Source organism: Pongo abelii, chromosome 16 (genome assembly GCF_028885655.2).
Source record: "Pongo abelii isolate AG06213 chromosome 16, NHGRI_mPonAbe1-v2.0_pri, whole genome shotgun sequence".
Lineage (NCBI taxonomy): Eukaryota > Metazoa > Chordata > Mammalia > Primates > Hominidae > Pongo > Pongo abelii.
The window spans coordinates 19803793-19827770 of NC_072001.2; the positions used below are offsets into that span (position 1 = coordinate 19803793).

At 48.4% G+C, this 23978-nt stretch overlaps 2 pseudogenes; both read left to right on the forward strand.

The window, feature by feature from the left end:
* Nucleotides 1-2757: 2757 nt before the first annotated feature.
* On the forward strand, nucleotides 2758-10646 carry LOC129050403 (golgin subfamily A member 6-like protein 7; annotated as a pseudogene).
* A 10473-nt stretch (nucleotides 10647-21119) lies between these two features.
* Nucleotides 21120-22962, forward strand: LOC129050354 (protein WWC3-like; annotated as a pseudogene).
* The last annotated feature ends 1016 nt before the right edge of the window (nucleotides 22963-23978 follow it).

The window sequence follows — 23978 nt, forward strand, 5'->3', positions numbered from 1 at the left end:
ATTCAATAGAGGGAACTGTTTAGTTTTGCACCTTTGCAAGTATACAAAATGTGCCTACCAGGACTTTGCTTTATATCCATTGAAAAGCAAGAAGTAACACAGTAAAAGTATGCCTGGCTACAGGCTGTGGAAGAATGGAGTATTCTGGTTTAATTCTATTAACTTGGAAGGATGAAGGTGAAAAAAATTCAAAACTTTAATTTCCTGTTGAATGCAATTTGAAAATATAGCCAATGACTCCACTTTTCTTCTCTAGTAAGTTTGGACATTCAGATGTACGTTGTCTTTTATCATAGAATTCCTAGTGTGCCTGAGTCTTATAATGTGAAGATCCTTTTCTAAAACTTTAGATGTAAGAGGCTAGAAATGATATTGGATGAGATCAGGCTGGATGAGAACTGATACCTGTAAATATATTTTTTAGATGAAATCTCTGATTGCCACGCGTTTTCTTATTGAACTCATAAAAATAAAACACACTGGCTGGAGGGTGGAAATAGGAAGGAGATTTATGTCTTTTAATTGCATGTCATTGTTTCATATTGAGACAGAACATATAGTATCCCTGGCTTTGGACCTATAGAAGGAAACACATTTTTCTACCTGCTGTATGGCAGAGGTTCCTGAACATCTGGACAGCTTATTGCAGCATGGATTGCTGGGCCCTACTCCAGAGTTTCTGATTCATCAGGTCTAGGGTGGGGCCTGAGAATTTACATTTATAAGAAGTTCCCAGGTGCTCCTGGTCCAGAGACTATATGTTTGAGAGCCACTCTTACATACTAACTGTAAATTGTAGAACTCTATAAAAAAGCTTAGTTTGGTCTGAGATAAGAAGCACACAGGTAATGGAGCAAATCATGAAAAAGTCAACCCTTGATCCCAGGTAACAAGCAATACACAGTGACATAACACAATTCTTGGTTTTCATGATTGCAAGTCATAGCCAAGTATCTAGTGAGAAATTCAGTTTCATTTTCAGAGCTTAGAGGCCAGGTGATTCTAGAAAAATAGGATTTAGTGATTAACCTCATGAGAGTGGGAGTTATTTATGTCCTTTTTCTCTCCCCCATCACTTAGGATTTAGCCTTACTTTAGAAGGGTCCTGTATTTGCTTTAACCTTGTAAAGAACTTTGAGTGCTTATTAAATGGAAAGCTTTGTGTGTGTGTGTGTGTGTGTGTGTGTACATATGTATTTAGAGACAGAGTCTCATTCTGTAGCCCAGGCTGAAGTGCAGTGGCATGATTTTGGCTCACTGCAACCTCTGCCTCACAGGTTCAAGGGATTCTCCTGCCTCAGCCTCCCAAGTAGCTGGCATTACAGGCACCTGCCACCATGCCCAGCTACTTTTGTATTTTTAGTAGAGACAGGGTTTCATCATGTTGGCCAGTCTGGTCTTGAACTCCTGAATTCGGGTGATCCACCCACCCCAGCCTCCCAAAGTGCTGGGATTACAGGCATGAGCCATCACGCCGGGCTCAAAAGCTTTGTGTTTTTAAAGATATTAGACATGTTTCTTGTTTTTTGTTTTTTTTTAACTTAACACTAATGTAGGAGAATAAGAGAAAGTTTTTCCAAAAAAGAGAAAACATTGTGATTACTTTATCTTATTGGAATGTTGGATACTAAAGTCTGCTTTATCAATCATCAAGCACACTATAAAATTTCCATTTTAATAGGATTTGTACCTCAACTGAGGTAATAAAGTTTTAAAGTTTTTCAAGTGAAAGCCAGCCCTGCCCCTCTCCTGGAGTGGATGGGGACAGCAGTTGCATGGGCAGCTTTCCTTGTGACAACACAGGTCCTTCATGACACGCTGCTGTCTGGCCACACCTCCTTTTCCTTTCATCTTTCTCATTGGCCAATGGGCTTCAAGCATTAAGGCCACGCCCCTATTCTGCATTCTAGTGCAGCCCTGGTTACGCCTCCTCTGGCTCAGTCACACAGCGACGTAGAGGTGACTGGAGGTGTATAGTTGTCCTCACCTGGATCGTGCTGATGTGGCCCCAACCCCACCTCCCTGACCATCCCCACCTCCCTACCCATCCCCTCCCCCCTACTCACCCCCACCTCCCTACCCACCCCCACCTCCCTACCCATCCCCACCTCCCTACCCATCCCCACCTCCCTACACACCCCCACCTCCCTACCCACCCCCACCTCCCTACCCACCCCCACCTCCCTACACACCCCCACCTCCCTACACACCCCCACCTCCCTACACACCCCCACCTCCCTACACACCCCCACCTCCCTACCCACCCCCACCCCCCTACCCATCCCCACCCCCCTACCCACCCCCACCCCCCTACACACCCCCACCTCCCTACACACCCCCACCTCCCTACACACCCCCACCTCCCTACCCACCCCCATCTCCCTACACACCCCCACCTCCCTACCCACCCCCACCTCCCTACCCACCCCCACCTCCCTGACCATCTCCACCTCCCTACCCACCCCCTCCCCCCTACTCACCCCCACCTCCCTACCCACCCCCACCTCCCTACGCACTCCCACCTCCCTACACACCCCCACCTCGCTACACACCCACACCTCCCTACCCACCCCCACCTCCCTACCCACCCCCACCTCCCTACACACCCCCACCTCCCTACACACCCCCACTCATCTACCCATCCCCACCGCCCTACCCACCCCCACCCCCCCTACCCACCCCCAACCCCCTACCCATCCCCACCCCCCTACCCACCCCCACCCCCCTACCCACCCCCACCTCCCTACCCAACCCACGATGTCCAAAGAAACCCGACAGAACAAATTGGCCGAGGCTAAGGAAAAGGTAAACGCACAAGCACCCCAACCCAAGCTGAGGCCCCCTCTGACAGCTGAGCTGATGCCAGTCTGTGACACTCCCGAGGCACACCGGGCTGGGCCCCCCCAGTACCTCTGGGATCCCCACACCAAAATCTTGTCAGTCAGCCCAACCCCCACATGAGTCCTGCCCCTGCCCTGCCCGGCACCCCAGGGTGACTTTGAGCAGGTGACTCCCGGGGCTTCCAACTCCATACTCTGCCCTTACCTCCTGCTACCCCAAACCCGACCTCCCTGGGCTCTTTGGGCTCACATCTCCAAGGACCTGGGTGCCCCAGAACCTGCCCTCACCAGTTGCCACAGGGTGACTTTGGGGATGTGACTCCTGGGGCTCCTTGCTCCTTACTTGGCCCTCACCTCCTGCCACCCCAAGCCTGACCTCCCGGGGCTCTTTGGGGTCACATCTCCAAGGACCTAAGTCCCAATTTTTGACCCCCCTCCCCAGTCTCAAAGTGGCAACTTGGGCATTGCGCTCATATGTCCCCCCCCCGCCACTCCACCAAGGAGTGGAATGTAGTGATGTCACAGTCCCTCTACAAACTGTCATTACTACCATGAGACCGGCCTTTGGTCTTAGGACCCAGTCCCCTAAGTGTTCTTGCCCACTTCTGTTTCCTCTGGTTGCAGCACAGGTTTCCAGCTGGAAGGGGAATGGGGACCGTGGGACCTAGAAGAGAGAGGTTTCAGGCTGCCTGACTTCCTTACCACAGATGTTGACAGGGTGAAAAGCCTACACCTCCCCCATGAGCTCCACATGTTGACAGTGTCTCTGGGTGGCAATGGGAGAATGGGTTGGGTTGGGTTTTCTCCCAGGCTTCTACTCTCCAGAGAGACTTTAACATTTTTTCTGAGTTCTGCACCTCAGATTTGAATTCTCCATTGTTCTGGGACCAGAGTGTGCCCCTCAGTCACTGGTTTCTGGAGTGAGATCTGCTTATCTTCTGTGGAACAGATCTTGGGAAACTGGACTTGACAGCTTGAGTCTTCCTCATCTCATCTCAACCTGGGGTACTTTGAGTGCCACAGGATAAATATGGGGCATCTTTCTGAAGCATCAGTTTCCCTTGATTCTATTGAGAGATGAAACATTAATGTACTTAGGGATGAAAGTCACATAGATTTATAAGAGTATACAAGACTTCTCTCTGAAATGAGGCTTGGGTTGTCCTCTTTCTGCTAAATTCCCGGATTTAACAGAAAGGCTGCCTTCTGCCATGAGGATACATTGATGTAAAGGTTTGAGAGGTACTGGTGTACTTCTTAACACTAACAGACGTGTGAGGGTGAATAACTCTAAACCACAGAGTGTACAGTTCCTGCCTGCTTAATATTTGCTTTTCTACCTCTGCCTCTGGTTTTGGTCCCTGGCAGCTGCTGATTTGTGGCAAAATCCCAGAGCTCAGAGTCAGAAAACTGAGTTTAAGTTCCATTACTGCCTTTTTTTTCAGCCATGGTATCAATCTCTCTTAGTCACTAAGTGATTGTGACAACATTTCCTACAGTTGGTGGCATTAAATCAGATGGGCTATAAGAGTATTTAGTATAAACTCTAAAGCAGGATGTGACTGTAGGATCTTGTAGTTCTCATGAGTATCACTGCTCTTCCTTTCCACAGTTGAGAGACCATCATGCCCAGACCAACCCTAGTGTTGGTGCAGGAGCAAGCGACGCCAAAAAGAAGAAAATAAATAATGGCACTAACCCTGAGACAACCACTTCTGATGGTTGCCACTCACCTGAGGATGTGAGTCTTGGCTGGCCATGCTCCTTGGGGACAGAGGGCCCAAGGGGTGGTGGAGGGTAATTGTTAAGATTGTGGAAGAACTGCCAGGTACTGGTTAAGAGTTCTGGGTTTGAATCCTACCTCTCCATCTCCTAGGGATATGATTTAGGGCAAATAGCTTGAGCTCTTTGGGCCTCTCTTTTCACATCTGTAAAACAGGAGTGGTATTGTTTTACTTGTATTTGTGAAGTTTAAATGAGATTTATCATTGTGTTTTTATGTTAATCCCTAGTCCAGGGCCGGCTGTAAACTCTCCTTCTTGGGCTTGCATTTCCTGAGGTAGAGTTAGAGAGTATCAGAGGTTTCTGTTAGCTCTGAGAGCCCGACAGTTAAAGGCCCACTAGAATGGAAACCTCGGGGCTAAGGGCTCCTCTCTGCCTTTTCTGACCTCTATCCCTGCTGTGAGGTGCTGTCGCTGGCCCGTATGTGCTCAACGTTTGCTGAATGAATGCACCTTTCTAAATCACAAGCTGGCAGAAGGGTGGGCTTTTCTCACACTCCATCTCCGAAGGTTTCTGTTACTGTCTTTTCAAGAGAATCTAGTTTCAGACTTTGAGTTCCGTGGCTGTGGGCAAAAACCAACAAAGACCCAAATCCTTCTTCTTTGGGAGTTGAGGAGAGTTGACCAGTTCATGTTCCCATTGGGTCTGAGAACTTTGCCCTTAAAATCCATTCCTGACCCCTGCCGACCGCTTCCTGGCCTGAGGAATAGAGTCGAGGGGGCCACCCTCAGTCACCTTCCTTTGACTCTCCTCACAGAAACAACAGAACCGAGCTCAGCTGAAAGAAGTAACATGGTTTCTTTCTTTGCTCATGACATGACTGCTGGGTTTGGGGGGCACTCAGATGTAGAGGCCCCAGTCTCATCTCGCCTACTCCCAGCCTGGGGAGGAAGGCTCACCTCCCAGATTCCACCCCATCCCCACAGGGTCCCTGATAACCTGGTCCCATGGGTGGGCCTGTCCTGGGGCAGGGGGCCATTCTGGGGGCATGTCTCTTGCTGTGGATCTCTGCCTCCCCCTAGTAGGAGCTCTTTCTTCCTCTTCCTATAGGAAAAGAAGGCGAGCCATCAACACCAGCAAGCCCTAAGGAGGCAGCTAGAGGTGAGTGGAGGGGGTGAAGTTCCCTCCTGTCCTCTGGATGAGGTTTCTTTGCTTCTCTTTCAGCACTTGCTTGTCTTTTCTCCCAAAGGCCCAGGATCGTACCGTAGAAATCCTTATGTGTCAGAAAATTGAACTGGAGACAGTGCTCTATTACAGCCAGGATGCTGCCGGGAAATTTGAAGGTGGAAATCTGGGCACCCCATCATCCCTCAACCTCGCACTTTCACAGGCCTTTGGGGGAGTCCTTTGGGCCGCATCTCAACCTCTCTTATTCCAGGAGAGTCCCATTATCTGGCAGACCACCTGCATCATTCCTGGCACTTTGAAGGAGAGTTACAGACGGCTCTCTCCTCTGTGTCCATACAGCACAAGAAGGCAGACAGGGTGAGTCCAATCACCTGCACGGTCCCATGGGAGCCCAGCTTTGCAGATAGAGGAATGAGCCTAAAGGTCCCTTCTGCAGGATGCAGTGTCCTGCCCAGAAGACAGCATGGGCCATTTCTTGCTGCTTTTGTGTGTGGTTGTTAGAGACAGGTTAGGGCTGAGTCAGCTGCTGTGGGTGAGTTGTGGGGTGCTGTGGGGAGCAAGCACTGGACACAGAGCTCCGAGGCCAAGTGCCCACCCTGCCCATACTTGGCTGCACCCTTGGTCAAATCCTAGGTGGGGGTTAGGGTACTTGTACCATGAAAGTACAGAAGAGTATCTTTAGTATGTTACCATTTGTGTAGAGAGAGGGAACACACATACATGTGTGTGTGTATGTATTATGGTAATATACATAAAACATGTTTGTAAGGATTCGTAAAAACTCAGGAGATAGGAACAGTGTTGGGGGGAGATATTTCTCTTCTGTACCTTCTGAGGTTTGGACTATGCCAATGTACCGTTCTTTCAAAAATGAACAAAGGATTAATTTCCTTCTCCTTATCTGTGTCCCTACCCCCAGTGAAAGAATGGGCTTAGAGAATCAGATATACTTGGGTTTTGAAATCCCAGCTCTAAGTGATCTTAGGCAGCACTTAACCTCTAATACCCCATGTTTTTCATCTACACAATAGAGATAATAATGGTAACCATCTCCTATGGAGGTTGTGAGGATTAAATGGGATTGTTAGCATAGTGCCTGGTGAAGCACTCAATAAAGGTTCCAACAGTGGTAGTAATAAGAGTAATAGCAATAGCAATATTATCTGATCTCTCTGGGCCCCTGTTAGCCAGCTATCAATTCAATCTCTTTCCGTGTCCCTTCCACCCTTACTGAGTTCTTTGAAACACAAGTGAGAGCCAGGTGCGGTGGTGCATGCCTGTAATCCCAGCTACTTAGGAGGCTGAGGCAGAAGAATCACTTGAACCCAGGAGGCGGAGGTTGCGATGAGGTGAGATCGCACCTGTGCACTCCAGCATGGGCAACAAGAGAGAAACTCCATCTCAAAAAAAAAAAAAAAGAAAGAAAGAAAGGAAAACAAATGAGACCATGGGCTTGGAAATGTCTTGAGAACATGTCGGGTGTGATTGAGAGGGAGCAAGAGTTACTGTGGAGTAGTCACTGTAGCTGTCATTACTGGTCGGCCAGCTGCTCCTCTGCCTGCTCTATCCTGACTTGACCTTTCTCTATTTGCAGTACATCGAGGAGTTAACAAATGAGAGGGACACCTTGAGTCTGGAGCTGTATAGGAACATGTAGGATGGGGGAAGTTGGGATGGGAGGTCTGGGAGCCCTTAGTGGGGGTGGTGTGCTGGGAGATGGGGGGTACAGGTGAGCATGGTGAGTGGCTCATACAGGTTTTCATGTGTGTGCAGGGAAGCTCTAGTGCCGCCTGTGCCACTGACTCATGGGGTAGCCTCAGGCAACTCATGTCCTCTCTCTGGCCTGCCACCTGGGACTTTTAATTCCTGGGGTCCCTTCCAGTGCCATGATTCTGTGGTTGTGGGGTGAGGGTAGAGGGTCGATCACCAAAGCGGTCCTTTCTGTTCTTCTTTCATTCCTTTCTCTACTGCCTCTGGCCATAGCATAACCAATGAGGAGCTGAAGGAGAAAAATGCCAAACTACAAGAAAAACCTCGACTCGTAGAATCTGAAAAGTCTGAGATCCAGCTCCACATCAAGGGGCTAAAAAGGAAGCTGGAGAAGGACAAAATCCTGCTGCCACAGGTGAGAGACTGCAGCCCTCAGGGTTGTGGGAGCCCCATCCAGCTGGGACCATGGTCTAGGGATCATGCAGGGTATGGGGAGGGTCCAGCCAAGAGTTGGAAAATTTGGGTCCTTGTTCTGGTCCCACCATAGAATCCTCTAGAGTGTGCTAAAAATCTACAAAGTGGGGACCTGTCTGGGAAATCAGAACCTCAGGGTTAGGGCTTAAAATTTATTTTTAAAGAATCAAAGATGAAAACTGTTATTTTATAGATTACATTTATATAGCTAGCTTATGAGTCTATTTCCTTTTCAGGTTCAAACCAACACTTTGCAGGAGGAGAAGATGTGGAGGCAGGAGGAGAAGCTACAGGATCAGAAGGAGAAGATACGGAAGCAGGAGGAGAAGCTACAGGATCAGGAGGAGAAGATACGGAAGCAGGAGGAAAAGATGCGGAGACAGGAGAGAAGCTGTGGGCACAGGAAAAGGAGCTGTGGGAGCAGCAGAAGCAGATGTGGGAGCAGGAAAAGGAGCTGCAGGATCAGGAAAAGAAGATGAAGGAGCAGGAGCAGCAGATGAGGGAGCAGGAGGAGAAGATGTGGGAGCAGGCAGAGAAGATTTGGGAGCAGGAGGAGAAGATGTGGAGACAGGAGGAGAGGCTGTGGCAGCAGGAGAAGCAGATGTGGGAGGAGGAGGAGAAGACGTGGGAGCAGGAGAAGAAGATGTGGAGACAGGAGGAGAAGCTGCAGAAGCAGGAGAAGGAGGTGCATGAGCTGGAGGAGCAGATGCGGAAGCAGGAGGTGCAGATGCGGAAGCAGGAGGTGCAGATGCGGAAGCAGGAGGAGCAGATGAGGAAGCAGGAGGAGCAGATGCGGAAGCAGGAGGAGCAGATGAGGAAGCAGGAGGAGCAGATGCGGAAGCAGGAGGTGCAGATGCGGAAGCAGGAGGTGCAGATGCGGAAGCAGGAGGAGCAGATGAGGAAGCAGGAGGAGCAGATGAGGAAGCAGGAGGAGCAGATGCGGAAGCAGGAGGAGCAGATGAGGAAGCAGGAGGTGCAGCTGTGGAAGCAGGAGAAGGAGCTGCGTGAGCTGGAGAAGCAGATGCGGAAGCAGGAGGAGCAGATGAGGAAGCAGGAGGAGCAGATGCAGAAGCAGGAGGAGCAGGCGTGGAAGCAGGAAGAGCAGAGGCCCGAGCTGGAGGAGCAGATGCGGAAGAAGGAGGAGAAGATTTGGAAGCAGGAGGAGCAGATGCAGAAGCAGGAGGAGCAGATGAGGAAGCAGGAGGAGCAGATGCGGAAGCAGGAGAAGGAGCTGCGTGAGCTGGAGAAGCAGATGTGGAAGAAGGAGAAGCAGATGGGAGAGGTGGAGGAGCAGATGTGGAAGCAGGAGGAGCAGATGCACGAGCTGGAGGAGCAGATGCGGGAGCAGGATGAGAGGCTGCGATTGAAGGAGAGGCTGTGGGATCAGGATGAGAAGATGCGCGAGGAGGAGGAGAAGATGTGGATACAGGAGGAAAGGCTTCGGGAGCAGGAAAAGGAGCTGCGGGAGAAGGAAGAGGAGATGCAGAAGCAGGAGAAGATGTGGGGGCAGGAGGAGAAGATGCGGGAGGAGGAGAAGAAGATGCGGGGGCAGGAGGAGAAGATGCGGGAGAAGGAGAGGATGGGAGAGCAGGAGGAGAAGATGCGGGAGAAGGAGAGGATGGGAGAGCAGGAGGAGAAGATGCAGGAGGAGCGGTGCTCAGAGCCCTGCCTCCCTCCCTCCAAAGACCTTTCTGATAGGAGCCACCCTGGCAGCGTGGAGCCTGCGCGAGAGGCCGGGAAGGGTTATTCCCATGACAACCGCACTGCACAGCAGATGATGCAGCTGCTTGGTGGAAGGAAGAACGCCCAGGAGCGCCCAGTCTTAGGCAGCACCTCCTGCATCCCATTCTTCTACCGAGGAGATAAGAAAAAGATGAAGATCATCAGTATCTAAAAGCCGGCACTGTCAACAAGGCCTACAGAAGTGTAAGCCGCCATGGAACTTTGTGAATATAGTCTGAGAACAAACTTGAAAAAAAGAAAAAAAAGAAAATTTATTTTAAATTGTGGCAAAATACTCACCTGGCATGGTCGCCCACACTTGTAATCGCAGCACTTTGGGAGGCCTAGGTGGGTGGATCACCTTAAGTCAGGAGTTCAAGACCAGCCTGGCCAACATGATGAAACCCCGTTAAAAAAGTTAGCCAGGCATGGTTGCACACACCTGTAATCCCGGCTACATGGGAGGCTGAGGTTGTAGTGCACCTACATCACACCACTGCACTCCAGTCTGGGTGACAGAGTGAGACTACACCTCAAAAAAAAAAAAAGTTTCTACCTGAGGACTATAATATCTATGTACGTTTCTATTGTTTTTTTTCTTGGTCTTTCTCGTTTAGTCCTGTGTTGTCTTGTCTTATGGCATGCCTAGTAAACTTTTATCTGCCTCCAGAGAGTAGTGACTTTGACTTTATGGCACACAATTGGAGTAAGAGCAGACCGCCTTCATCTGGTTTGGGACTAAGCTAGTTCAAAGCAGGTTTTAGGTTTCATGACAGCTGGTCTATGTTTTATTCATTTGGACTCCTAGGGGTGGCCCTTCCAGGGTCCCCACCAAGGTCCCATCTCCTTCCTGGGACCCAAATTCTCATTAGGTCATTTCAGCCCTGTGAGAGTGCCAAACATTCAGCTAGGCTCTCCAGCCTCTTAACTATCACTTCACACTCAGTTTCTTAGCCTCTTAGACCTCTACTGTTGAACAATCATCAAATGTGGGAAAAGCACTACAGACTGTCAGCGTCACTTCCTAGGCCTGATCACTCAAGTCCTGGCTGAGGTCTTCAATTGCCTTCCAACAACTGTTTTTGATGGTGGGGGGCGGGACACATTTTTTTGTGAGAGTCTAAATAGTTTCTGTGGCATAAATGCATGGTTTAATGGTGCCTGGGTTGTAACAGAAAAGTGTATGGGCAAAAATCATAAGGGAAAAATGATTCATATTTTATGTCTGTCTACATTAGACCTGCTCAGGGAATAGAATTTGGGAATCACATAATAAATAAGAAACTGCATGCTTGATTGAACATTTGCTTTCTTCACTATCAGGACATGGGGACATATATTTTAAGGCTTTTAAAGGCATTTGGGAGAGATTTTATATAGGCCATAAAATGCATTACCCCTCAAAAATAAGAATCACTGAAAAATATAGTTGACTCACAGAAAAAAAAAAAATCCTCTCTAATTTTAAGCCGCTATTAGTTCTCTTTACAAAAAACTTGGGAAAGTTATTATTTTTATTTTTTTGCAAACTTTAACCATGACCTCGCTTTACTTCCATGTATTTAATTTCACTGAAATGATATTTCAAAGAAAAGCCTTTCTGGAAATTGTTTTTCTTTTAATACCCAAAATTGGAACAACAGCACTCACAGGAGCGAGGCTCCAACCAGTGGATCAGCTGTTTGGCGTGGATGTAGAAGAAGGTGCATTGAAACTCAGTACAGCTGTGTTTAGCCTTAGGCAGGAAGTGTGTTTCTTCAAGTAAACCTAATATACTAAAGATACTCCTGGCAGATGTCTCGTTTCCAGCCCACAGCAAGGTAGACAATCACATGGTTTTAAAGGCAAAGCCATCTTGTCTGTCTCATGGGGACATAAGAACAATCGATTGTTGAAGGAATCCTAGGGCTTTTGGCTTCCAGTACAGACAGACAGACAGACAGATGTGCCTCTCTCGACCTTGCTGAAGCAGGCCCCAAATGTTCACACCTAGAACATGGAGACAAAGAGAGAAATTGAACTTTCCAATATATTCCAGTTTCTTCTAGATTCACATATAGCTCTAAAATGAAGATGAGATTGTTTGCATTGTTGCATTGTTTTGAAATTTTATTATTAAACCCCACAATTTGAAGGCATGGAAATGTTTGCCTAGCATTCAGCACACCCAAAACATTTCCAGATGGGTTGCAAGAAGTCAACCTCATCCAGATTTTGTTTCTGTTGGAGAGGTCGTCCCTTGCCATATGACCTTGCATATTTTTCCTGCCAGCTGTGGGAAGTGACAGGACATGGTTTAATTTGGGCTGCTGTTCTGTTTCTTTAAGCCTGCAGCAGACAGCCCTTTTGAAACTCACCCTTTGCCTCTCCTCCCTCCTATAATTCATTTTTTTCTCACTTTTTTTTCTGATAGTGCATATTACTTGAGATTTTCCTGGAAAGGTTATGATTATCTGGAATTGGATCTTCCGCCACCTTCAAAAGCTTGAATCCTTGTAGGCTAGCAGCTAACCTAGAGCTGGCAGACTCAAATGGAATCTTGATCTCTTCATATTTAAGGCTCAGAAAACTCAAAAGGGGTGCTTTGTAAAATACTTCTGTTTATATTATATGTATGATAATTAGCATGAGTACAAAATGGTTAGGCAAAATTTAGCTGGGCTCAGGTAGACTTTCCTGTGGATCAGATAAATGGAAATGAAAAAAAGTATGAGGACACAGATTTGCTGATTGTTCTCCATCTTTTATATTTATTTCTTAACTTGTCTTGGTTTACTGTAGAATGTTCCAGAAATGTCATTGGGTATAATGTCTGATTTAGCACTGACTTATTTGTGGGTTTGCTTGGAGTGTATTTTCCTTGGGCTTTGGGTATATGACTGCCACAAATTTTAATTACACTAATTAGACGTAGGTGGATGCTTAAGCCCAGTTGGAGTCCTAGCCCTGTTCAGCTGCCTCTGTCATTAGTTTTTCTGGTGACATGGTTTGGCACCATCTTCCCACACATTTTCCGGAAATTAGTTTTAAGTTTGAAAATAACTTGTCTAATAAAGCTACTGACATTCAACTAGTGTCTTTACCTTGTTGAAGTGGACTTGAGTAAAATGCATACATTTAAACTGTAACTTGTGTACCCATTTCTTTCCTTAACTGTGGGCTTTCAGATTCGTTTGGTGGCTAGAGAAGGAGTCATGCCCGATCCTCATGAGTCCCTGTGCTTGTGTCTAGTTTAGGTGGAGCCTGACTTGGCTCAGGGCTGGGTAGCAGGTTTTAATGTGTGTGGCAATGCTAGTCAATTGGGGATGTCCACATTGCTCATAGTGTAGAGAAGGCTTCTGAGGTCTAGACCCAGCAGGTGGGAAGCCAGCCTTGATTAGTGCCATGGACCACGGGCACAGGAGGAGTCAGTCTCAGGAGCACCTCTGCCTTGCATCTCCCTCGGAGGATATAGGGCCCTGTGTGCCTGCCACTTCCCTGTTCTCACAGCTCTTTGTGATCTCAGAGAAGCCTTTGGATTTTGTTTTTGGGAGAGTATTCCAAACTATGGCCTCCACAGCATGGGGTTCAGGTTGAGTTTGCCATTCCTAGTTTCTCCCTGGAAACATATCCCTCCTCTTTAACCCTACTTAAAGGGCTTAAAACATTCTACTCTTACTTTTAAAGGATGCTTTAAAAATACAGGCCACATCTGTTTCACTTAATCTGCATTCAACAGCACCTCATGACACAAAAAGTAATGCAGTCTGTTTGCCAAGCAAGCATTTGGAAATTTCGAGGCATGGAAACTGATAGGAGCCTCTGTTTTTCCACCTTGAGGATTGTTGTGCTTTGCATCCACCCAGGTCATCTCTCAGCAGCATCCACGCTCACAGGGCTGCCCCTCATCCTCTCACATATTTTCAGGCGTGTTTGTTCACTGTTCAATACACTCAGCTTTTGTTGAGTGCCCACTTGCTCTCTGCAAGGTGTTTTGAATTCATGTATGGCCAGGGGCTCTGGCACAGGAAGGAGCACACAGAACCAAAAGACATGGAGCATGGGGCTTCGAAGGTCTTCCCTTCAGGAGGCCAGATGATGAGTGCATTTCTCCTTTGTTACTTTGCTAAAGTGGCTGACAGTGGTTAGACACAGCTGAGGAGGCGGGAGGCCGGCAGCACTTCTGGGGGTCCAGCATGCTGTTTAGCTACTGATGAGGGTGGGCAGAAGAAACAAGCAGACTCCCTCCTGCTCTGGGACAGTTTCATATAGGAAACCAGGAGTCTGAGCCGCCCAGAGTATGGGCATGTTGAGGGCTGCTGGCCTTTTTGTCAGGTCTTCGGAACAGGCACGATGGGGTTATTGTCATCTCGAATCTCAGGCTAAGGGAGCTTCAGGAAAAGATTTCTGCACCATTTTTTTAGGACATTGTTTCCAAATCCTTTAAAGTGTAAGGGTCACTTGGTGCAATCATTTCACTACTTATTTGGCAAAGGGAGTTTACAGAATCAGTGTGGAACGTGGAGACGATGTGAAGATGGTGTTTTCAGTCCACTGATGTCCTTGTTTCCTCCCTGTCTCTCTTGCAAAGTCGCCAACATCCAGCAGCAGCTGGCCCAGCTTGACAATGTGTCCCGGCCAGGCATGGCCGAGGCTGACAAGGACCGGCTGCAGCTCATCAAGGAGAAGGAGGCCCTGCGGCAGGAGCTTCAGCTCATCATTGCACAGCGCCGCTCCGCGGGAGATGTGGCCCTGCTGGAGGAGGAGGGGGAGCACCTGGAGGAGGAGCTGCGATGTGCACGGGCCACCTCCGCACAAAGCGCCATGGAGAGATGGGTCAGCGGGGACAGGACCTCCAGCGGAAAGCCTGCTGGAAAAACTCCACGGGGTGGCTTGTGTGTGGCTGAAGGGTGTTCCTGATGATCGCTCAGGGCTTCTCCTGCCTGGATGTTCCCTGGTCTAGGAGGGGCATGCGGTGGGGGACACTGCCTTCTGCTCCCTGGGTCTCTGGAGCCTCTGCTCTGACGCAGGAGGTGATAAGGGGGAAGGAGTGAGGGAAGATGGGTGACCTCCACCTCCCACCATGCCCCACCCTTCCCAAAGTTTGTGCTTGGTGCTTTCACCTGCCTTTGTGGGACAGTGCCCTGAGCAGGCTGTGGTCCCACTCCGGCCCGGGCAGCTCTGTTGCATGGGGGGAAGAATTCCCTGTTCCTGACATGGTGAGCATGGTGGGTATCCACCTACTGCTTTCCTCTCCAACTTTGATTTCTAACCAGGAGAGCCTACTCTTCTCTGGCATTGGGAAGCTGGCCACCTGTCGTGCATCTGTCCCGAGGCTCCTTCACCACACAGGACAAGCAAAGCCAGCATGGTGGCTTTGGTATTCGGTGCCACTGGGTTGTTCAGCCTTTCCTCGTGTGCCGTGTGTCCTGGTTTCCACTTGCTGTGTGAGATTGCAGATTGTGTCAAAGGCTGGGCCTGCCTTCCACACTTAACAGCAGTTTCTCTGTGGCTATCAGCTGGGCTTTGGAGAGCAGCCCCTCCCCCATGTGTTAAAGTCTCGCCCCCGGAGCTCACATGAGCAGCTCCACAGAGACTCTAATAGACGCTTGGATGATTGGATCTGTTCAGATGCTCTTACTCCTACTGTTTCACAATGGGTGTCTGTATTGTTGGCGTCCTTTATGCTTGGATGTTCATGGGTCATCTTCATAGGAGACAAGTCTGTGGCTTGGCACGAGGGGCTCACGGCAGCCTCAGGGAAGCAGTGGTGTCTGGAGAGTTGAGCTCAGAGCCCTGGGCAGGTGAATTTCATTTTGCCTGAGATGGTGGCATGCCCTGTCACTTCACCTGGAATCAACCACGAGGAGAATCTGAATGTAAAAGGGACTGTGCAGCTGAAGTTTTCTACTGTGCTCTTGCACGGCTGCATTTGTTTTCAGCTAAACATTTCCTTCTGTTCCACCCCTGATATTCTTGTATGTGTGTTCTGCATAGGAGGACCTGGGAGTTGCTGTTGCTTCTCTGTGAAGGGGGGAGGACTTGGCCCCACAAATGTCGCCTGCATCTCAGGGCCCCACACCCACGCTCCTTTGACTGTGGCTGCTGTCAATATGTGGAAATCCAGCACACACATGTGCTGTGGCCCCTGAGTACAAGTCTGCAGCCCTCCATGGAGCCAGTGTTAGCCCCGATGCCTGGGTTCAAGGGTGGGGACAGCAAAGCCAGAACAGCTTTGACTCATGGGGGCCTCACATGAGACCAGCCCAGGTGCTGAGTCCTGGGACTCAGAGCCCTCGACCAGGACCTAATCGCCCCAAGTGTGTTTCCTGAATCTGCTGCTAAATGACCTTGGTGGGAGAAGCACATCCACATGTGCTAAGCACTGGCACGCACATCTCATGGGGGTGGGGCGCTTGTAGCTCTGGGCCTTCTGTGCCGGTACACACAGGGCCCATTTCTCCATGCCGCCTCCCTTCAATGGAGGGGTGCTTGCAGTTTGCAAGTATGGGGCCACATGGTAGGAGGCTTCCCCCAGCACAGGCTGGCAGCATTAGGAGACTGGCGTGGGCCAGGTGCAGACAGAGTGAGGTTGGCGCCTTAAGGCTGAGCTGTGCCAGCTGTAGAGCTGGGCCCAGTCTTCCTGTCTCACCTGCAGTGTTATCAGCAGCAAATGGGAGGCGTTTGCTGGGCTGGGGTGTCATCCGGGGGGAGAAAGAGAGAGATGCTCACCTCCTTCAAGCCTCCCGCCCTGGCAGATGATACGTGCAGCGGCCTCCCAGCTGCTCAGAGCCGGCATCTCTGGAGGGAGCTGGCGCACATCTCCTGGGCTGAGGGAGCAGGCTTGAGGTGAAGGACACATACCTAGATAATCTATCGGAAGGCTTGTGTCAATGCTTGTGATATCCTTTGTTATTTTAGCTTGCTCATGTTAGTGTGTGGCAGGCATTTATACAAGATGCTGATGTTCAACAGAGAACCCCACGTCTCTATTGCAAGATGCCTGTCATCCTGAGAAATCCTCTTTCCAAGGATGACTGCTTTTATTATAGGGGTGATTATAAAATGAAAGATCTATCAAAAAGCAAAAATTTGGTTCTGCTGAACCTGAAGTCACGTTTTCCTTTGTCATAATTTAATGGCATCTTTACAATAAAGTACTTTATGTAAAGTAAATGAAGACAGTAAATTAGACTTTATATTTTCTTAATCTGTTAGCTTACTTTTCTACTTTTCATAGCAGTGGTAAATATTCTTTGAAGTTAGTTTCCTTTGAATTGGAGACACAAGGCTATGTGCTTTAGGAGTTGGGCCCTGGCCAGTTTTCTGCCAGGAAACTGTAACCCCTTTTCTTTTTGTTGAAAATATAAGTACAGAAGTCAGGCAAATGTCTAAGATTCTTATTCTAGCAGTTTATTTTCCAGCCAGTTTTTAGATGTCTCAGTTATTGCCAGCGTGGCCCCTGTTTGGTAAGAAAGTTACATTTTTAGTCATCTGCAACTTTCAGAATAACCAGCATAAAATTAGACTGCACATGTGGCACTCATGGGCACTTGTGTGTGATCTTGTATCCAGATGCACTGTCTCTTGCACACTCCAAAATGCACCTATTTGTATAATGACAAATGTGTTGTATTGGATAGAAGGGGGGAATTTGATCTAAAACTTTTTTCACTACAGATAAAACAATCTGAAAATAAGTCATGACTAAAGGCAGTCTAAAACCGAGCCATACATATGAGTGTATCTGTATGTCATCTGTGTGAAAACAGAGCTGGAATGTGCTGATGGATTTAGCAATGGGTTGGAAATTCTACCTTGTCACTCAAGAGTGAAGCCAGTTTTCAGTAGGAACTCAATTTAGATTCTATTAATTTGGGATTTGAGCTAATAGAATTCAGGTTGGGTTAGAATTTCTGAAAAGCATTAAGAAAAAAGTTAATAGCCTTGGACCAGGCTTGGGTAAATTCCCTACAACAAATCGCTTCCTGGGGCTGGTCACTGTTTGCCACTGGATACGCTCTGCTGGTGTCATCTCTGCCCCTGGGGTCCTCTGTGACTTAATAGTGTCCTGGTGCTTGTGAGAGTGGGTTCCAAGTTACAGCTCCAAAGCCCAATGAGGGATGTATTTTGAACTCACTTTTAAACTCCCTTTGAAAACTCTCAGCTCCCCATCTTCTGAAAAAGATGGGGTTTTTGAGGATATCACCCTTGATAAGCATCAGATAGGATGTGAGTATCACAGAAAATTGGGGAAATGTTTTTCAGTAATAAAGGAAATGTCTGTTTGTTGGTAATGTGCCTTGGCTTTAGGGTCAAGCCAGCCTGACCGAACTTTGAACTTGTGTAGCAGAGGCAAGCTACTTTATATGAGTTTCTTCATCTGAAAAGCAGGGATACAACCCAAAGACCGGTAAGGAATGAGGCAGTGCATACAAAGCAGTGTGCCTTTCTATAAGCCCCTCAGTGGAACTTCAGAATTGCTTTTTCTTTTCTTTTTTTTTTTTTTGAGACAGAGTCTCGCTCTGTCACCCAGGCTGGAGTGCAGTGGCGCGATCTCGGTTCACTGCAAGCTCCGACTCCCAGGTTCATGCCTTTCTCCTGCCTCAGCCTCCCAAGTAGCTGGGACTACAGGTACGCATGACCACGCCCAGCTAATTTTTTGTATTTTTGGTAGAGACAGGTTTCACTGTGTTAACCAGGATGGTCTCGATCTCCTGACCTTGTGATCCGTCCACCTCAGCCTCCCAAAGTGTTGGGATAACAGGTGTGAGCCACCACGCCTGGCCCCAGAATTGCTTTTTAAACATTACTTTCATCTGTACAAGCTATCAAAACATTTTCCTTAAAAATTAAAATATCATAGGTAAGTGGAATCTTAGAACATTCTACTCAAGAGTTTATTACACGTGTTCTCAAATATTTTGGTCTCAGAACCTCCTTCCAATGTTAAAATGCAGTGGATTCCAAAGAGCTTTTGTTTGTATTGGTTTTTTTAAAGTTCTTTTTTCTAACTGTTTGGTTTTGTTTTTCATTTTTCCCCACCCAGGGACCTGTCAGTGTTTACGTGGATTTTTATCTGTCAGTATTTACTAATTTAGAAGTTAGCCCTGGGGAATTTTTAAAATATTTATTTATTAAAGATAACAATAGGCCAGGCACAGTGGCTCACGCCTGTAATCCCAGCACTTTGGGAGGCCAAGGCAGGAGGATTACTTTAGTTCAGGAGTTCGAGACCGGCCTAGGCAACACGACAAAACCTCTTCTTTACAAAAAATACAAAAGTTAGCTGGGTGGGGTGGCACGTGCCTGTGGTCCCAGCTACTTGGGAGCCTGAGGTGGGAAGATGGCTTGAGCCCGGGAGGTGGAGGTTGCAGTGAGCTCTGATCACACCACTGCACTTCAGCCTGCACAACAGAGCAAGGCCCCATCTCAACAAATAAAAAAAGACAATAAAAACCCTATTATGTGTTAATATTAGTAACATTTCTATGACTGATAACTTTTTTGAAACAAAAAACTATAGTGAGAAGAGTGGTATTATTTGCCCTTGCTGTCCATCTCTTTAGCATCTGGCTTGCTAGAAGGCAGCTGCTTTGGCCCTTGGTGCATTTGGCCAGTTGAGATGGGGTCATTTTGAGAGAACACATGAAGACCATCTAGCTGCCTACTGAATGCCATTGGGAAGGAGGAGAACTCATGGGACCCTTGAAGGCGTTTTAGGGATCCGCAGGGGTCTTTGGATCATGCTTTGGAAAGCATTGGTTTCAATATATGATATTGAACTTGAAAGTGGGTTGTGTCGTGGCTCCATGTAGGACGATGCTTGTACTCTCTCGCCAGCTGACCTCTGCATGGCACCATTTGGAATTTTGTTTGCATCAAGAGAAACAAAGGCTCATCAGAATTTCTGGCATGTGGTTGAAACTCATAAACAAACTCAGACTGGTTTGTCTTCCTTATCCTAAGTTGGTGGCACATCTGTTTCCTTTATGGGTGATAGCAGCTCTTTGTCGATCACGTGTCATTTGCAGTACATTATTTTATCTATGCAGCATCAGTTCCCTGAGCTGGAGATTGTGGACTCCATTTTTACAGGTAATGAAACTAAGGGCTCAGAGAGGGTGAGACATTTGCCTAAGGCCACACAGCTTGTGAGTGACCGGCCAGGTGGGATTCTCTGAATCCCAGGCTGCTGTTGCACACTGTGTCTGGTTTCCTCTCACTCCCACCTAGCCAAGCTCTTCAAACCCCTTCAGCATGTCCCGTTCCCTGTTGGTGGAAAGAGGAAGGTATTAAAGGGGCCTACTGTGGCCACACGTCACAGTGTCATTTCCATTTGTAAACCAGGAGTGTTTCCTTTTAGAGGCGTACATATTTATTCATAGAGTTGTCCAACAACTGTTTATTGAGTGCCTATCCATGGTAGGCTCAATTCTAGGCAGTGGGCTTTATTGCAGTAGGAACAAATTTTATTCTAGAAAATTACTAAGTAGAAAAAAGTAGAAGGAAGGAAAACAAAAATACCTCCAACCCTGTAACCTGGAGATGGCAACGGCAGCTATTTTGTTTCATTTGCCTCTAATGTTTTCACTGCATAGATCTTAGAATGATATTTGTTCTTATCTAGAAGGTGGCCTAGTATGAGGGAATCTGATTTGTTCCAAGGAATTTGAACAGATGACTGTGTGCTCTGCATTTGAGCTCATCTGCTAGTTATCTGTCCTTCTGCTCACTTACCCCTCCTCCCATCCATCCAAGCAGCCATCCCCAGACACCCGTCCAACCACCCACGAAGCCACCCACCAAGCCACCTACCCAGTCAGCCATCCACCCAGCTAGCCACCCACCCACCCACCAAGCCACACATCCAGCCACCCATCCACCCACACAGCCACCCACCCACCCATCCACTGATCTAGCCACCCATCCAGCCACCCACCCACCCATCCACCCACCCAGCCACCCACCCACCCATCCACCGATCTAGCCACCCAGCCACCCATCCAGCCACCTACCCACCCATCCACTCATCCACCCACCCAGCCACCCACCCACCCATCCACCGATCTAGCCACCCAGCCACCCATCCAGCCACCCACCCACCCATCCACCCATCTAGCCACCCATCCAGCCACCCACCCATCTAGCTGCCTGCCCATCTGTCCACCTGTAGCTCACCCACCCAGCCACCCACCCACACATTGACCCATCCCCGTGCCCACTCCTCTTCTCACGCACCCCCTCCCCCGTGCACTGTGCCTGGCGCTTTCACAGAGTAGCAGGCCCTGCTCAGGGTGCCAGGGATGTGTGATCTTGGCCCTTGTGAGCTGAGTGCTTTGAGAATGGGGGGTCATTGCAACCTGATTCAGCTAGAGGGAATTCATAGTGGAATGTCTTGTTATGAAAATATTCTCCCTGTCTTTGAAATGTACTAATCGACTGTTTTCTTACCTACAGGATTCTGCTGCAGGAAAAAAGCAATTGTCTACTTATGCAGCTGGAAGAAGGCACCCACTTAACATCCTCCCTCCAGTCCCAGTTAAAAAGGTAGGTTACTTTTAAAGAGAAAACTGTATTTGTTCATAGCATTCCAATGACTGGTTCGTGAACTCGTTTCTTGTAGCTTGTTTTTCTCCTGCTGGAGCTCGACCTGAAATGTTGTTAACACAGAATGGATACATTATATGTGTAACATGCTACTGCTGTATGACTCAAGGAATATGGAGAGAACCACATTTGGCTTCAGGGTAAGTAAGAGGCCTAAAGTCAAATGTATTCAAGGATTTTGTAACCTAATTAACAGTTTCAGAAGTGTACATCTATACACATGCGCATTTTTCTTTTGAGTTTTTTTTTAAAAGCATATGAATTTTTTAAGCTAGTAAGATTTGGCTGCTCAAGAATGGCCCTGCGCACATTCTTCAGCCCTGACCATATTGTAGAGTGCAATGTCAAGGGCCTTACATGTGTCATTTTCTCAGATATTCCTCCTAACAATGCCCGAGGTGGGAACTGTTCTCACCCCAGCCCCAGTGAGCCCGTGGGAGCCCAGAGGGGATGAATGGCTTAAGCAAGTGTACCTGGCTAGTAAGTGTTCCAGCCAGGACTGTGACTGGGACTTGGGCATGGGTCTCTGCTGTTGCCCACTGCTCTCTGTCACCCTTTCCATGCTCACAGGGTGAGCAGGGCTGGCTGCCCTGCCATCTCAGATGGCCATGCTCTCTCATTCCAGCCTGTGTGCCAGCACCCTGACGGTGTCCTCAGAGAGCAGCCATGGGTCTCTGGCCTCCAGCCAGGGCTCCCTGAGCTTGGTCAGCTTCACGGACATCTATGGCCTCCCTCAGTAGGAGAAGCCCGATGCTGAGGGTGGCCAGCTTCTACGCTTCGACCTCATTCCCTTCGACTTGCTGGGGCGAGATGCCCCCTTTTCAGAGCCCCCAGGACCCTCGGGCTTCCACAAGCAGAGGCGGTCCCTGGACACGCCCCGGTCCCTGGCATCACTGTCCTCCTGCTCCTCCCTGTCCTCGCTGTCACCCCCAAGCTCGCCCCTGGACACACCCTTCCTCCCTGCCTGGAGGGACTCGTTGCTGGCACAGCTGGCGGACAGCTGGGAGGACCAGGCCTGGGTGCCCTGGACAGACTGTGGGCACATGCCTCGGCTTTGGGGGACGAAGACTTAACAGGCGTGGCGGCCCTTCAGCCACACGGGGTCCCCAGGGATGGGGAAGGGCTGCACGAGCGAGGACCCCCACCAGCCGGCACTCCTGTGTGTGGAAGTAAGTGCGGATGCGGCCTCCTGCGGGGCGAGGGTTATGTTCAGGGAGGAAACTGTGGGGTCCAGAGTGAGGACGGCTGGCTTTCCAGGTCCATGGTGAGCTCTACATTTAGGAATATTGATGTGATCGGGAAGAGCACACACCTGCTCTTTCTGATCTGTGTTGGGGAAAGATCACTGAAATAGACAAAGATGTCTTTCCTAGGTATTTGGCTTGTTTTTAAAAAATACTTAATTGATGAAAACTAGGGTAAGAACCACACAGTCTTCCACATTCAGAGGCTGCTAGAGATGGATCAGGGCCTTCGTGACCTTTACAGCGTGCATGCGGAGATGGAACCGTCAGTGTGTGCCCATCTGAGACCATTATGCCAACAGGTGTCTGCTTGTAGCTAGTGGAAATCTCGACTTCTTTTGTTGCTTTGACATCTCTTTATCTTTTATAGTTTTCAAGAACATAATTCTATCAAATGTGGAAGTGAAAATAATTGTGTAATTTCAAAAGACATGCCTGTAAGTATCAGTCATTTCTACTGAATTGGTTTCTCTGGTGGTTCTTCAAATGGAAAAACATGGAGCTCTGTGGAGCCTCATCCATTCAGATGGTGTTGGTTCAGCTCCTCCTTGGAGCTGGGGTCTTTCTGCTTGTAGCTTGCTTGGAAGACCAAACTGCTATGGAAGGGAATATTGATCCCATGTGCTTTTGTGAGCCACCCATGGCAACTTTATCTTCCTTTGGTTTTAAAGAGGATCAAGAACAAGGTCTCCCGTTCCTGAAGTTCAGCCCATTTAATTGACTTTTATTTGCACAGCAAAAATGTTTTAAATGTTCCATTGAGGCAAACACTAGATAATTTGTGTAGCATAGTGGATCTCAGCCAGGGGTGTTTTTGCCTCCTGCCCCTGGGGAACCCATGGCGATGTCTGGAAACATTTTTGGTTGTCACAACTAGGGGATGGGAGATGCTCCTGGCATCTGGTGAGTGTAGGCCAGGGATGATGCTAAGCACCCTACCATGCACAAGGCAGCACCCCCTCCCCCTCGAGAATGGTCCAGCCCCAAATGTCAAGAGGGCTGAGGCTGAGAAACCCTAGTCACGTACTATGGAGTATTTATGTGGCAAAGGATAGAAATAAAACTAGAGAGCAGAACCAGTGTGGTGTAGTGGAAACAGCTTCAAACTAGCACCTGGGAGACCAAGCTTTTGTTCCCTGCCCTGTCCACTTCTAGCTGTGTGACCTTGAACACATTCCTGGACTGAGTCTCACCTTTTCCACCCTTGAATGCAGTCATCTCTGTGACCCCCTCCATTCACCACCATTCTGTTACCCAAGAGATAGATGGATTGGTGGATCAATAGATAGGTTCATCACTCTATAAAATAGTAGTCTGTTGGCACTTATGTGCGTAACCAGAGGCCATCATGTCCTCAGACTGCCCCATGGCTTTTTGGCATCTCTATTTTGGTGTCTGCCCCTGTGTTTGCAAACACACTTTGGTATCCCCAGATACATTATTTCTGAAGTCCATACATGCAGGTATCCTTCATTAGCTTTGTTCCTCT